Source organism: Anser cygnoides, chromosome 4 (assembly GCF_040182565.1).
Source record: "Anser cygnoides isolate HZ-2024a breed goose chromosome 4, Taihu_goose_T2T_genome, whole genome shotgun sequence".
Lineage (NCBI taxonomy): Eukaryota > Metazoa > Chordata > Aves > Anseriformes > Anatidae > Anser > Anser cygnoides.
Genome location: NC_089876.1, coordinates 7264936 through 7279736, shown reverse-complemented (window position 1 = coordinate 7279736; position 14801 = coordinate 7264936). Strand labels below are relative to the sequence as shown.

Genomic DNA, 14801 nt, shown 5'->3' with positions numbered 1-14801 from the left:
ACAAAAAATGATGTGCAGAACTTCTTGGGCTGTAGCCATTGCTACTTCTGCAGCAGTTTGAGCCCTAGTAAATCATGCTGGGCCATCAGAGTGATTCTTGAAATCTCACTCATGAAAAATTGGTACAAAGTAAATTTCACCAAAGTAATTCGTATATAGTGCACCTCCTTCACTTTTTGTCTTTTGTGTTACTTTTTATGGTGCAGTCAAACCTCTTAGTATATTAAAAATGAACCAAGAATATATATGTGGTAACTAAACCTTAAATTATAGCTTATATTGTTTCACTCCTAGACTCTGGAGAGGCTGGAAAAGAGAATTTGCAGTGTTTTGTAAATGTTCTTGCATGGTACAATTTAAAATAATGAGTATCTCATTGTATTACTAGAATTACTCATAAATTTGCATTCCTTGTTTCTCACTTTCAGCATGTACACAGCTACAGGGAAATTGCAGGAAGAAGTATGCTGAGTCTCAGAAATATTTATTAAGTTTTCCTTTCGGTGATTAACATTTGTCTAATTCCCAAGTGCTTTAAATTCAAGTTTGAACATATATTTTAATAAACATATTCTCATTTTGTAATAAATGAAGAGTAGTTTAAGTACTATATCAGAATCTTCTTGTGGGTTAGGCATTTGGAGTAAATAAGTTTTTGACACTGAAGTTTATAAGTTATTAAAGAGGAGGGGAATGGAAGAATATGAGTGCTTTCATTTGGTTTGAACTTTTCTTGTCACTCAGATATTTGGAATGGTTGCATTTTTTTATATGGCGATTGATTGTTTTTTGTTTTTTGCTAAAAGGATTTTAGGAAATAAGTATTCTAAAATGTCCCATCAAGCAGTTTCGTGCTGTTTTAGTCTTCTATGAAATGCGATTGTAGATGTGTAGAAATGAGAATTGATCTTTCATTGGTGACTGAAAGAGATGGTTAGTGCGAGCATAGCAGAGTTAAGACCAAAAAGAGGAGTAAATGAACTTGTGAAACTCTGCAGAACACTTGGTGCTTTCTGGAGGTACCTGAAGTAAATGAAAAGCTTTTGGATGTTATGTAAAAAGCTGGCTAGCAAGTCGTGTGTTTCAATATATACAACATTTAGATTACTAATTGCTTGCTTGTTGTTGTAACTAAAGCAAGTAAAGTGTTAATAAACTTCCAAAAATTGTATAGACTTGAATACTGTTTCCTTATTACCAGACATCAGTGTAGGAGTTGACCTGACTTTCCATACCAAGGGTTGAACCAAGGATGGAAACAGCAGACTGCGAGAATTTTTTGGTGTTTCAAACAAATATACTATTTCTTCTGGTGATACAGCTCAGTCAGGGATTTATTTGTTAAAAACAACTAAATGAAAAAGACATAATTTGATTTAAAAAGTAATTTTGAAACTTGGTTGTTAAAATCACCTAAGTCTTGTTGATATCAGCCGTTTATGTGACTAACAACTCCATCTTAAACCTTTTAGCCAAATGCTAATTTTATAGTAGTATGGGATGCTGTGAATAAAGAAATAAAAGGAAAAATGGAAAAAAAAAACTTTAAAATGGTTATTAAAATGAATGTGTTTGTAGAATTAGGAATATCTCGAATATTTTCAGGAATTCTATGGAGACAATATTCTCCATTCCCAGAGGGGGTAAGGAAGAGATCAACTATCTTTTGATTTAGCAGCTATTTAAACATAAAACTAGTGATTTTAATGATCCAGTGTTTGTGAAGCATGGGTGTTCAGAACTCAAACCTCAGTGGGTAACAAGTAGGGCCCAAAAGAGCCTTAAATCCGTTTCTGGATATTCAGAAGCATATCTGTAACTGAGGAATGACTGAACAACTCTCCTCCTTTTTCAGACTTCACAGTGTTTGGCAGAAATTTGGGAGGCTTGCTTCTGGAATTATTTCTAGTCGATAGTTCACTGGAATGTGCCCCAGACAGCAATTTTGATCCAAACCTGCAAAAAATCACTGCGTGCAAATACAAACGTCAGTAAGGCAGTAAGTAGCTTCTGGCTGTGGAGCTGCAGTCCATTAAGAGTAACACTGCTGTCAAAATAAGAACAAAGGAGTTGAAAATAAGAAATGTTTGGACTATTAAATCTTCCAGATGCTTGACTGTTGCCATTCCCAATGCAGGGGTCGCATGTTGAATCCAGACCAGGGGAAAAGAAACCCACTGGGGCAGGACTGATGAAACACCATTCTGCAGTTTCACGTGCGGAAAGACAAGTTGCTGTTCCTTCCTCCCTTACCCCTCCGCCCAAGTCTGATGCCTTTCAGCTGTATAAACTTTACCAGTGAAGTAAGCCGTGCCTAAAAGGTGGTGTTTTATTATTTTAAAAAAGAAAAACCATTACGGTGTTGTGTTCCACCACGCATTCCTGCGAGCCCTTGCATCAGCAGGGCTGGCGGGGTTCGTGGAGCCCAGCCCGACGGCCGCCTCTTGCTGCCCAGAGACAGCTCAGAGCTGTTTTTTTGTAGGCTTGATCCGAAGCTGTCAGTGTCCGTGTGGCTTAGCTACTTGAGCAAATCAGGAATTTGGGGCTCTCGTTAATACAAGTTCTGTCACATGGAGCGTTCCTTTGGTTTGCTTCTAAAAGTGGGCCTGGGGGCTGAAAGAATAGACACGTTGCATATCAAAATACATTATTAAGTGTCCATAACTCCCTAAGAACTTAGTAAATGTTGGAATTCAGATAAATTAAATCTGCGCTTCACTATGATGACATCTTCTATTACTCGCTTGTATATTCTGTTGTCAGCAGGATTTCTGCCTTACTCAGTGTGCGGGATGTGTCGCTTCTTGTTCGTGCTTGTTTTCCATGCAGCCCGTTGGTTGAAGTCCAGCAGTCGGACGTGTGGAAGGGTCAGTCCAAAACTATGGTAAAAGAGGTAATTGCCTACGAGTTCCTTTACTTGGTATTGCAGAAACTGGAATGTGTGTGGCTTTCGAAGTAGTAAGTTCTTCTCCTGGATAGATCCCTTCCATTGGATGCAGCAATGGTGGGTATCGGGATTAAATTCAGGAAGTCTGCTTACTGAGGAAACGAGATGGATTCTTCGTTCTCCTGATGCAGTGCTCGAAGGGTTTGGGACTCCTGGGCTCTCCTGGGGCAGCTGCCAGTTTCGGCAGCCTGTTCTTGAGCCGCTGCAGTTGGGTTTGTGAGGCAGCCAGTCCCTCAGCTGGGGGAAATTCGTGACCAGGCCGTGCAGGAGCTCCCCTCCGAGTGGGGAATCCCGTTCCCCTCCAGGAGATGGATTGCTTTTCTTCCTCCGCTTCTTTCCTTTCCTTCTCTTCTGCTTGTCAGGCTGCTTGACGCACAGCTTTGGCTCACTAAGGCAGCAGAAGCTGATACGGAAGCTGGTAACTTTTTTTGCTATCTCAGGGTGGTGTTTCTTTTTTTTCCTTTGTGTTGCACTATATTGATGTGTCCAATAGTCAAATACCACACTGTACAAGTACAGGGTGGAATCTCGTGCATGGAGGAAGGGACAGGAGAGGAATGACTTTCTTTAGCGGCATTGAGAGCTGTTAGTCGACTTACAGGCTGTCTGTACCTTGGGAACTGTACTCTAACACAGGGAAATATTTGAAATATTTCACTATGATTATTTCACTATGATTGCAACTAAATATTACATCCTTTTGAGAAGTCAGGTCTAGGAATCTCATTAGAGCCATTTAAAAACTTTGTTACTATCCTTCCTGTGCCTTAATTTCCGTATTTTACAGATTGGAAAATACCCTTTCTTCCATACGTGTTTTATGAAAATAAATGAATGTGTGAGATTTCAGGTATTACAGTGGAAAGGGCCAGAGAAAAGCACATTAGGAATTTCTTTCTTTAGAGCAGGAATTGGTATAAGATAAACAAGTTCTTGCTGATTAAGGTAGGGGAAAGAAAAATATTTGTAAATGTAATTTCTCTTGTAATGCTTTGCATTTAGAAAAATGCAGACAATGTTACTGTAATTTTAGCGTTTCCTAACTGTGGCATGCCTGGTTTTGCACCATTAATCATGTTCTTTTAAGCTGATGTAATTGTGTCAAGTAAGTTTTCTGCGCAATGAGACAAAATTGAAAGACACACTAAGAACAGAAGCCTTGAAAAGGGATTTAACATACTCATACCATCTTATTTTTATTAATCAAGAAGTTTAAACTTGCCTTTTAATGTAAGCTGTGTGAAACACTACTGGCTGTTTGGTCGACCATTAAGTCTTCATGGTGTTTGTTTTTAAAAAGTAATCATTTAGCTTCTATGTATTAAGGAAACGTGAGTTTTTACAAGTCTTATCAATATCAAATCTGAATGGAAATAATGACCACTGCTTGTAGCATCATTTTTTTAAAGTGATTTCAAACAGAAGTTTCGTTAACAGGGAGCTCTCTCTTGACAACTTAGAAAAATGGGTTTAAGTTGTTGTTGCAGAATTTTGTACTTGATGATAAAGAAATGTGTAACTAAGGCAAAAGAGTAAAGCCACACTTTTGTGCTCTGTTTTATTCTTCTAGCCCATCTACTTGGTGTAATTTTGGTTTCTCATGCTCTTAAACACAGCTCTTTTGCCTTTTTTTTTTCTGGGATTGCTTACCTTGGGCAAAGCTTGTGGCTTTAAAAACTGCAAGGGATGCATCCATCTGATGACCAGCCTGGTGTGCAAGCTTCTTGTGCTGGATTTGCACTGATTTGAGGATTCAGAGGGATTCAAGAGTTATTGCTGCTTACCAGACATTTTACCAACTTCTGCCTGTCTGTTCCCTGAACAAGGGGTAGTTTTCAGGAAGCTACCAATCCAGCTGCTGTTCGGAAAAGCAACCTTAAAACACTTTTTATTCCCCCAAAACCTAAAACCTTTTTGACCAACTGAAAGTCTGTTGATCAAACAATTAAAAAAAAAAAAGGTAACTTCTTGCTGAGGATTAATTAAACACATCTATTGCAAACAGCAAGTGTAAAGAAAATTTCATTTGAGCACTTTGACTTTGTGTAGTGTGTAACTACTGTAACTGGAGACTACCAAGAGACCCAGTAATAAAGAGAGGATTATAGCCAGAGGAAACAAATACCGATTCTTAATGCTGATTTTCAAAAATCAGCTGAAGACAAAGAATCTCTGTTTTCATGGCCCAGATATCTGGGCACTAGGAGCCCTTTTTTTTTGAATCTACAGAGAGGTTAAATGTAATTTTTACTTTATTCACTGGAGAAATTGTAGCTTGTTTGAGACTTGTACACTGTCAAAAACTTTTTTTTGGACAGCATAACAGAGACTGATCCAGCAATCAAGGCATAACAGATGGCTGAGTTTCAGGAATGGAATGAAAATGGAATGAAAATTAAAGTGCGATTATAAGCTAGGTATAAAGTACATCACAAGATTTGCTGAGAGAAAATAGGAAGAAGTGCTTCAAGGGTCACTGCTGGGCACTTCTAAGAGTTTGCTTTTTCAAGATCTTTACAGTCATATGATTGTTCTATAATAGTGTTTTGTGGGATGAGACTGGATTGCTTTGTGCTCTGATCCCTGCTTTGATAACAGATGAATCATTTGGGGCAAGGATGGGACGCTGATGTGGCTCCCCTGCTGAGAGAAACAGGGTCCTCTACCGTACTTTAACTCTTCTTTAATGCTATCGAGGAGTTAGGGTTTCATACTGTCAATAGAAGTAGAATAGAGAATAATAGAGTGGTAGAGTAGAATAACAAAGCTCGTAGAGTAGAATAACAAAACTCCTGTTTACATGGGGAATACTTTGAGATAGCAGTCCTTGGCTAACAATTCCAATTATTTTGTGCCCAGCTGCTCACATTCCAGAGTAAGAATGTCTTGTTTTGAATTAGTTTCACGCACTTCAACAGGGAGTCTTATTTATAGATCAGAACTATTTGCATGGATGTAATCAGGAATGATATAAATTAACGTCTCATCATAAACAAGCCCAAAGACTTGTGAAGTTTCTCCAGCGCTCCCCTTGCCAAGTGAGACAAGTAGCTCACAGCTGCTCCACGCGGAACAGCCAGAGATCTGCACTGCTCTTCCTGCAGTCTGCGCTGAGCAGTTGTTTACCGTTTCTAGCAGGTGTCAACATGTATTTGTTGACTGGTTTAGTGGGATATTTGTATGAGAAATATTTGTGTAGCCTGAGAATAAGGCACCAGGAACGCTAGCTTTACAGTAATTGTCTGCATGTCGTGAAATAGGAAAATGAACGCTGCCTCCTTACCTTTAGCCGTATAATCATCTTGAATAACCTGCTTTGGAAGTTGAACTGTCAAATCTGCTTATTTTTAAATATTCTGACTGCTTTCTGCAAAATGATGAAGCAATTTCAAATGCAGATACCAGAGCTGAGGTCTCTGTCTCAGTTGGGTGGCCTGTTTCTTACAGAGTAGTTGCTTCTACCTTCTCTCCCACTCCTTTCAGCTCTGGTACCATGGCTTGGGTGTAACCAGGTGGGTGGAAGATGCCCTATTCTAGATTTGTTTTGCCCAGAACACCTTTTGGTAGGTGAGGTGTGTTAATCCTTCGGCTGAAGTATGGCATTTGGGGGTGCTGTATATAAAAAGTGGAGGGTTTAAAATCTTTTTTTTTTAAAAAAAGCTCGTATTTCATTTGGTAAGGAATCTAGTTTTATAGCTGGTCTTTGAGGATGTCCACTAGCCTCAGGCGTTGAGGTACTTGAGAGTTTGCTTGGGGCAGTACCAGGTTATGGAACCACCTTAGGTCAGTGACTTTATAGATGTTTATGTGGGAGCTCTTCCCAACATCTCACAGCAGAAAACTCAGAGGCACTTGTTTGAAAATGCCACAGGTCTGTTTGGTGGAGTCTGGCTTCATAGGTTTGGGGAATCATAAATTAATATCTCGTTATTGAATGAGAGGCAGAGGTGGTCATCGGGGTATGCAACACAAGTCTTCAAAATGCAGACCCCTAGGTTGTGAATAATGTAATGGAGAAGGTGACGGCAGGCAGCAGAAGGGATGAAATTCAAAAGGTAAGCCAAATAAACTTCATAGTAGTGTGCTGAAGGCTTTATGAAGGGAAGGCTTGTATTCTCAGATCAGGAAAAAAATCCGCACAATGAAATAATGAAGGTGTCTGTTACTAACACTCCAGACTAGCATTTTATTTGCATAGGAATTACAAACCTTTGAGTCAGCAGTACTTGGACCTAGCTTGAATTTAAGCACTTGGAGAGGCCTGAAACTAAAACTGGCTCCAAGGTCAAAAACTTAAGTCATAAACATCATGATGATGTCTACTGTGATCAAGACTTAATGTTGTCCTTCCTACCTCACAGATTTGTTTGTGCCTTTGTTTAACTTTAACTTTGTTCAGCTTAACAATAACAACAACAAAAAATCAAAAAAACCTGCAGCCAAGGTTTGTTGTGAAGACCGAGATACTTTGTTTTGCCACAGATCAGTAAATTGAAGGTAGAACTTTCAGGTAACCCGTTCCACTCTCACGCTACCAACTTACTAGAGAAAATGCTTGACCTAATGGCAGTTCTGAAACTCCAAAGTGACAATGCTTCCTTTAAACCTTTTGTCCTCTCTGGTGTTGCTGAGAAGAGTTGGGCTCCACCGTCACCTCTAGCTGGCTCACACTCACCTTGCACCCCCAGCAGTAATCCCCAGGGCCTTTCCAGCAGGGCTGCAGCCTTACTGATATGTGGCTCATCCTGCCTCAGCTGTGGAGCTTTCTGTCTCTTCTGGGTACCTCTCAAGGGGTTTTCTTTGCCCAGTCCTCAGGGTTATCAAGGTCCTTTGAGTTGAAGCTCTAATACATGGCTTATCAATCTCCTCCTTTCCAAGCTTGGTATTGTCCCTGCATTTGTTGGGTGTGCAATTCTTTCTTGTCCTCCAGCTTACCGGTAGAAGTGTTGAGCAATATCGGAGGTGGTATGACCACCTGGGGTCGCCTAGCTCACTGCTTTCCCCCAACCAACCCACGGATGTCATCTCTTCGGGCTGAACACTGTGGTTACAGCTGGGTGCTCCATCCTGGGTGTGTCCTTGGTGAATCCATGCTGTCTTGTTCCCTGTGTGTTGCTGGGACTTCTTGTACTTGAATGTGAAATGACTGACCTGTTAGAAAATGTTAAAATAATTGGTGTCTGCACGATCTCCGTGATGTTGGATCCCCTCCTGCACCAGTTTACCTTCATTGCAAGGATGCTTTGGGTTTTCTGCTTGGATTTTGTAAGGGATTGTGGAAAAATCACTTAGAAATTATTTCCTTTTTGCTTTTGTAATGAAACAAGATGCTTATACAAGCTGAGCTGTAAGTTAATTAAGCAGAACTTATATATAAAAATCAAACTCTTATGCAGAAAACTAATTGTTAATATTTAGTTATGGGCAACTTCAGTACTGTAGTGATGAAGCTTGTGATGGTATATGAAAGCTCTTCCTGGAGAAAAACAAACCACCACCACATCCCCAGTAAAACAAAGAACTGACTCAAACTTTTCACATTCTTGGGGTTTGAAAGAAGATTTGGTTGTATAAAATAGTATTACTGTGTGAGGGGGGGAAAAAAAGCCTGTAAAAATACAACACTATCTAGCTTGGCAGTCTACTGTCTTATTCCTATTAGAGCAACCTTGAAAATTAGAGGAAAGCAGGAATTATATGAAAAGAAAAAGAACAGAGTTTGCCTCTAGCGAAACATGTTTACAGTAACAGCTGTTCTCAGAGGAACTGCAGGATGTTCATAAAATAGTTTATTTTTTAGCTCTATAACCAGGGAAGGAATCAATTGACTCAGATATATGAGAGTCTAGTGTTAAAGTTCAGATAAATGGCTGCATTTTCCCAGTTACGGGGTTTTGATTAGTGTACGAATGCTTTTAAAAAGTGAAATGTAGCAGTGGCTAACAAAAGCAATCAGGGTGGTATTTCCTACACAGACACGGGGGAAGAAGCTGGATATTTCTCACAGCTTCATTTGAAAGGCAGGCATTTACTTTTTGTCAGCACTTGCATGGTCCCTCTTATTCGGGTGACCTGTTTTCTGTCTTAAAGGTGAGGTGTCACTGATACAAAGTCAGTTAAATTCACTGACTTAGATCTTTATGATTAAAAAAAAATGCTTTTATTTTGCTGCTTGCTTTGTTGTTCCTATCTTGTAGAAATGCCATAAAAAGCTAAAGGTGGGGAGGGATCTGAAGTTTTTATGATGCACGCGTTCATTGCTGAAATGCTGGCTAAAGGTTAGGAGTGTGCTTCACAATCAGCGGAGAGCAAATGAACTGTGGTGAGTAAGTCCAGTTCTTTGAACTGCTCAAAATGCTCAAGCACAGTATTAAATAAGTGTGATGTCCTCCTGGACGCTGGAGTAGATGCCCTTGTGGTTATATCCGTCTCTTGAATTTCCAGTTTCAGCCTTTACTGGTAAAAGCTGCTGTGTCGTATTAATCTGTGCCTGCTATTTTAAACTCAATTAAAGCTGCACTGCTCTGTGATGACACAATTTAGTATCAGAGAAGACAACGGCCCAGGAGCAGGATAAGTTTTGCTTGTTTTTCCTTTTTTTCTCAGTTTGTTGTAAGAAGCTGGTGCTACAGCATCATAAAATGTTGCTTGCATTCATTCTTTGTATTTCTTGGTACAGACTTGGGTTTCTCAATCCTGAGACTTGTGCTACCTACTGAATGTAGAAAAAGGTAGTGTTTGAATATACATTTAACCTTCTTGTTGAGTTTGCTCAAAAACTGCAGAGGTTTAGTACTAACATATATTAGGAGCATTCACACATGCTCTTCTCAGTGACCTTCCATACCGGGTTTCCCCAGTTGCATTTAAAGGTGGTTTCATCCATCCATCCCTGTGCTCGAGTGCCTCACCCCACTTTGAGCTCTTCCTGGACAAAGAGTTTGTAGAAGACAGGAACACTGCTCATAGCATGTGTGTAATACTGAGCTGGGATTTTTCTAATCTGTCAGATTTTGGGCAAAGTCTCACTTTGACAGCTTTGAACACCTAATTTGGTGGACTGAAAACTGAATTTTGTGTTCACTACAAATATCGTATTTTAACACTTTGTTGTTCATGTGTTGTGATGATGTGTACTGACTGCTGTCTTCCAACCCTGTGTTTTTTGGTATGTACACAGGAAAACAACTTAGATGTAAGTATTGTAGTTCCTGAATGCAGTTTAAAAGCATACAGTGGGTTGAGGAACAAAAGTGGATGGATTAACAGTCACTTAAGTCATTTAAATAAGTTGTAATAAACTGCATATTAAATACTTATGTGAGAATGTTGTGGAGATGAAATAAGATGTAGCTTTCATGTGTCATCTCCAGAGCCCTATGCTGAAAATGAAATAGTGTAATCCACTGTCTTAAAACATTCTTAAAATATATAATAAAAGTAAGGTACAGAGGTATTTGTTGTCTTATGTTGTATTTAATACTGTGTTATGTTTTGGTGCTGCAATACTTACCATTTTCTCTAATAGTACAGTACATGCAGTCTGGATTTATATAGCATGATTTTTGCTTCTGCTTATGACCCTTTGCCTATCAGAGCCAATGAAAGAAATCACTCCCAGAAGACACCCCAGGGACAAGTCCTCTATTAAGGTGACTTAACGGGTCTGTCGTGTCTCTGGGTTGTACAACAGGAACAAGTCTAAAGTCATCTTGGGTGGCATTTCTGAATGCAAAGGGTGTCTGAAATGCCTTTGGTATTTTTTTTTTTCTTTTGAAGTGAACAATTCCATTTACTATGTCTTGTAACTATGAGAGGGATGACATATTTGCAGTGATTCTAACAAACGTTACAGAGTTGATACCTGGAACAGAAACATGCAAATCAGTCAAATCTTCACGTTGGTAGCAGGTTATCATGTGCATGTATGCAGCTACAGATCTCTGGAGCTGGGTTGTTCTGTGCTTGTTCATCAGGTTGTTTGCAAGAAAATGACACTATGGATGTGTTAAGGTTTTATCAGTGATACACAGCTATCATCAGACATCAGTTGTTGTGGGGTCTCTCCTAATTCTACAGCTCTACAAAATTCCTGAATGCTTTAATGTGTCATTCTCCCCAGACAAGCGTAATGAATTAATATCTGGAACATTTCCTCACAGGTATAATCTGTGCTTATGAAGTAATTTAATTGGAGTCAACTGAACTGATCAGAGATGTTAGATATCACCTTTATAAGCCTGGTTTTAGACGGGCCATGCAATGCTTTCGTTTTCTTGAAGCACATACCAAATACAAACTACATTTGGACAAGGTGGACGTACAACAAAATATGCACCAGAAAGGCTTGAATCAGTAGCTGTTATAGCTGGAGTGGGGTGGTGTGTGTTTGCCTTTTTTATATTAGGAATAACACATCTGTCCATGAAGAAACAGTTGACTTGCCAAAAAGGAAGTACTGCAGATGTTTTTGGAGTGTAATGCAGTTGTGAACAATATTCAGCATGATTACATTCTAGCTTGTAATGAGAAGTAACGGAGGAGAACACAGTTTTCCTGTGCTGCACAGTTAGAACTGATGTGTTCAGTTGTTTGTAGCTGAGAGAAATGAGATGGATGGGAAGGAAGATATAACAAAAAGATAAAAATGAAGTTTAACTTTTTTTTCGGAAAGAGAAAACAATAAGAAGTTACAAATGCATTTCTGAGCTTTTTTTTTCTGGAAAAAACCTGCTCTAGCAGGCACATGTCTATGGCATGTTTGCCAGTAGAAGACGGCTGAGTTGGTATGGCTCTCAGTAGAAGGGAAGACAGCATATATTTTGTCTTGAAGAAGAAATGCTATCCTTTGGAACGATTGTAAGATCAGTGTTAAGTAAAAAGCCTTTTTCTCCTCCTCACTCTTTTTCTGTGCACAGATCTTAGACCGAGAGGGCAAAGTTGCATTAAATGCAGAAACGGTAAATGTTTCAAATTTGCGGTCTCCAAGTTTTCTCATGACTTGCAGATTTAATTTCCCTTGTTGGCAATTTGAGTTTTATCAGACTACTATTTGAATGGCAAGTTGCCTACACATGAAAAGAAAACTTTCTATAGTGCTCATTTATAAGCTTGTGCAATAAATGGGGGATCACCTGAAAATCCACTATACTGAGCAGACTACAATGAAAGTCTGCCTCGCTGCTGGTAGAAGGAGGGGAGGAATTGCTCTCAGAGGGGTGATTTTCAAATCAGTCAAATGACTGAAGTTGTTTTTCTCCGAGATCTTACTTGTGGAGGTTTCATGTAGATTTTAGTACCTCCCTTCAAGCATTGCCCTTGCACAGGCGGGGCTGCTCCTGCCCACCCCTGGCTTCTCTGCCTATTCCTAAAGCAGCTCTAATCCTTGTCTGGCTTGCTAGGAGTGTACCAAGGAACCTGAACTGTCTTTAGGTAGGGCTTACAGCATAACTGGCATCAAGCAATTCCTTTATTTTTTTTGGCATCAACTTGACAAACCTCTTGACAACCTCTCAGAGGGTGGTGATCAGCGGTGCAGAGTCCGGCTGGAGACCTGTGACTAGCGGCATTTCCCAGGGGTCTGTGCTGGGTCTGCTCTTGTTCAACATCTTCATTGACGACCTTGATGAGGGAATAGCGTCCGCCCTCAGCAAGTACGCCGATGACACGAAGTTGGGAGGAGTGGCCGACACGCCAGAAGGCTGTGCTGCCATTCAACGAGTCCTGGGCCGGCTGGAGAGATGGGCAGGAAGAAACCAAATGAGGTTTAATAAGAGCAAGTGTAGAGTCCTGCACCTGGGAAGGAACAACCGGATGAACCAGTACAGGCTGGGGGATGACCTCCTGGAGACGAGCTCTGAGGAGAAGGACCTGGGGGTCCTGGTGGACGACGGATTGACCATGAGCCAGCAGTGTGCCCTGGTGGCCAAGAGGGCCAACGGGATCCTGGCGGGCATTAAAAGGAGCGTGGCCAGCAGGTCAAGGGAGGTGATCCTCCCCCTCTACTCTGCCCTGGTCAGGCCTCACCTGGAGTACTGTGTCCAGGTCTGGGCTCCCTGGTACAAAAAAGACAGGGAACTCCTGGAAAGAGTCCAGCAGAGGGCCACAAAGATGATATGGGGCCTGGAGCATCTTCCCTATGAAGAAAGGCTGAGAGACCTGGGTCTGTTCAGCCTGGAGAAGAGAAGACTGAGAGGGGATCTCATCAATGTGTATAAATACCTGAGGTGTGGGAGACAGAGGGATTTGGCCAACCTCTTCTCAGTGGTTTGTGGGGACAGGGCAAGGGGCAATGGTCACAAAATGCAGCCCAGGAAGTTCCGCACCAACATGCGAAAGAACTTCTTCCCGGTGAGGGTGACGGAGCACTGGGACAGGCTGCCCAGGGAGGTTGTGGGGTCTCCTTCTCTGGAGATATTCAAGGCCTGTCTGGACGCCTACCTGGGCAGCCTGCTCTAGGGAACCTGCTTTGGCAGGGGGGTTGGACCCAAAGGTCTCTTGAGGTCCCTTCCAACCCCTGCAATTCTGTGATTCTGTGATTGACAAGAGGTATTACCCACATTCCCTAAGAAACTGTTTTACTTTAGTTTTGTTATAAAATCTCTTACCTGCTAAAAACATTTTCGTGTTCGTGAGAAATGTGTCATGTATGTCTGTGTATTGCGGTCCTAGAAGCTGGCAGATCTTAGTGGTTTGTTAATGTCTTGCAAAGAATGCGATGGAGGTCTGTAAGGCGTGCTTAACATGGCAGCTGCTGGGAGGAAATCTGTCACAAACACTTAGGAAAAACTCAAATTGACTATGAGGAAGTCAAACCGTAGCCTTATTTTTGGCTGGCTAGTCAGATTGAGCTCTTTTCTGTTAGGAAATATTGTTTAATCTTCTGGTTATCCCTGTATATTTTCTGAGCCTGCTTTTTTCAGCAGTCTCAGGTATAGAGTCTGGGTCTCCGCTAGTCCAGCAATGATGACACCAGTGCTTACAGACTTCCTATTTCTTATTTTTAATATTTATACAACAAAGGATCTGATTATGTATGGAGTAAAACAATATTGAAAATATATGTTGTCTTATTGGTAATAAGTTGGTCAGTGCGCGTAAAAATCTTGCCACGCTGTTGTCTTTTTCGTCTGCCCATATGCTGCCTCTAATGTCTTGACTGTTCGAGCATCTAAGGATAACTAAGACATACTTAATAGTTTTCAGAGGAAGAAAAAAAGATTGACCTCCTTAAAGGTGTAAAGGGGTGTGCTTGATAAATTCATGGGAGCAACCAACTGCCAGAGGTCTGAAATACGAAGTGCTCCATGACAGGAAGCTTTTTACTTTCACAGAGACATTGCCACAGGTTTAGCACAAAGGACTTGAGCCACGTCATGGTCAGAGCTGTGTAATTGCATCTGAGGTAGGAAGGCCATGGAAATGTAACTGCAGCAAGCGAGAACTGTGGAACTGCTCCGTGCCTTCCTGGAAGACAGAGCAGAGCAAGTAGTTCATTTGGGGTGCGTAAAACTTAATAGGTTACTTTACTATGTAAAAGCAAATCACTTGGGTTACTTCTCAAGAGTTTTCATGGTGCTCATCCAAATGCTGAGGGGATGCTCAGCACTTTTCCTGAGGTTAGCTGAGCGAAGGGCAGGTCGTGAGAAGTTCTGCCCATCTGGCCTGCTGGTCCACCTGCAGTCCTTGGGCTGACCTGTAGCAATAAATGGGCCAGTGCTTAATGGATCAAAGTGTGTCCCTTTCTTGTTGGAAAGAAGCGTGTGCGGTGTGTTTGGGCTGTTCTGCCTCATTCTTACCTCCTGGTTCCTTCACAGCCCATCCCTGGTTGGCTCGGGCACAGCCCTAGAGCAAT

At 41.1% G+C, this 14801-nt stretch overlaps 1 protein-coding gene across 3 annotated transcripts in view; it reads left to right on the top strand.

Moving 5' to 3' along the window:
* Nucleotides 1–14801, top strand: part of CTBP1 (C-terminal binding protein 1) — a 233574-nt gene that overhangs the window by 19593 nt on the left and 199180 nt on the right. The window lies entirely within an intron of this gene.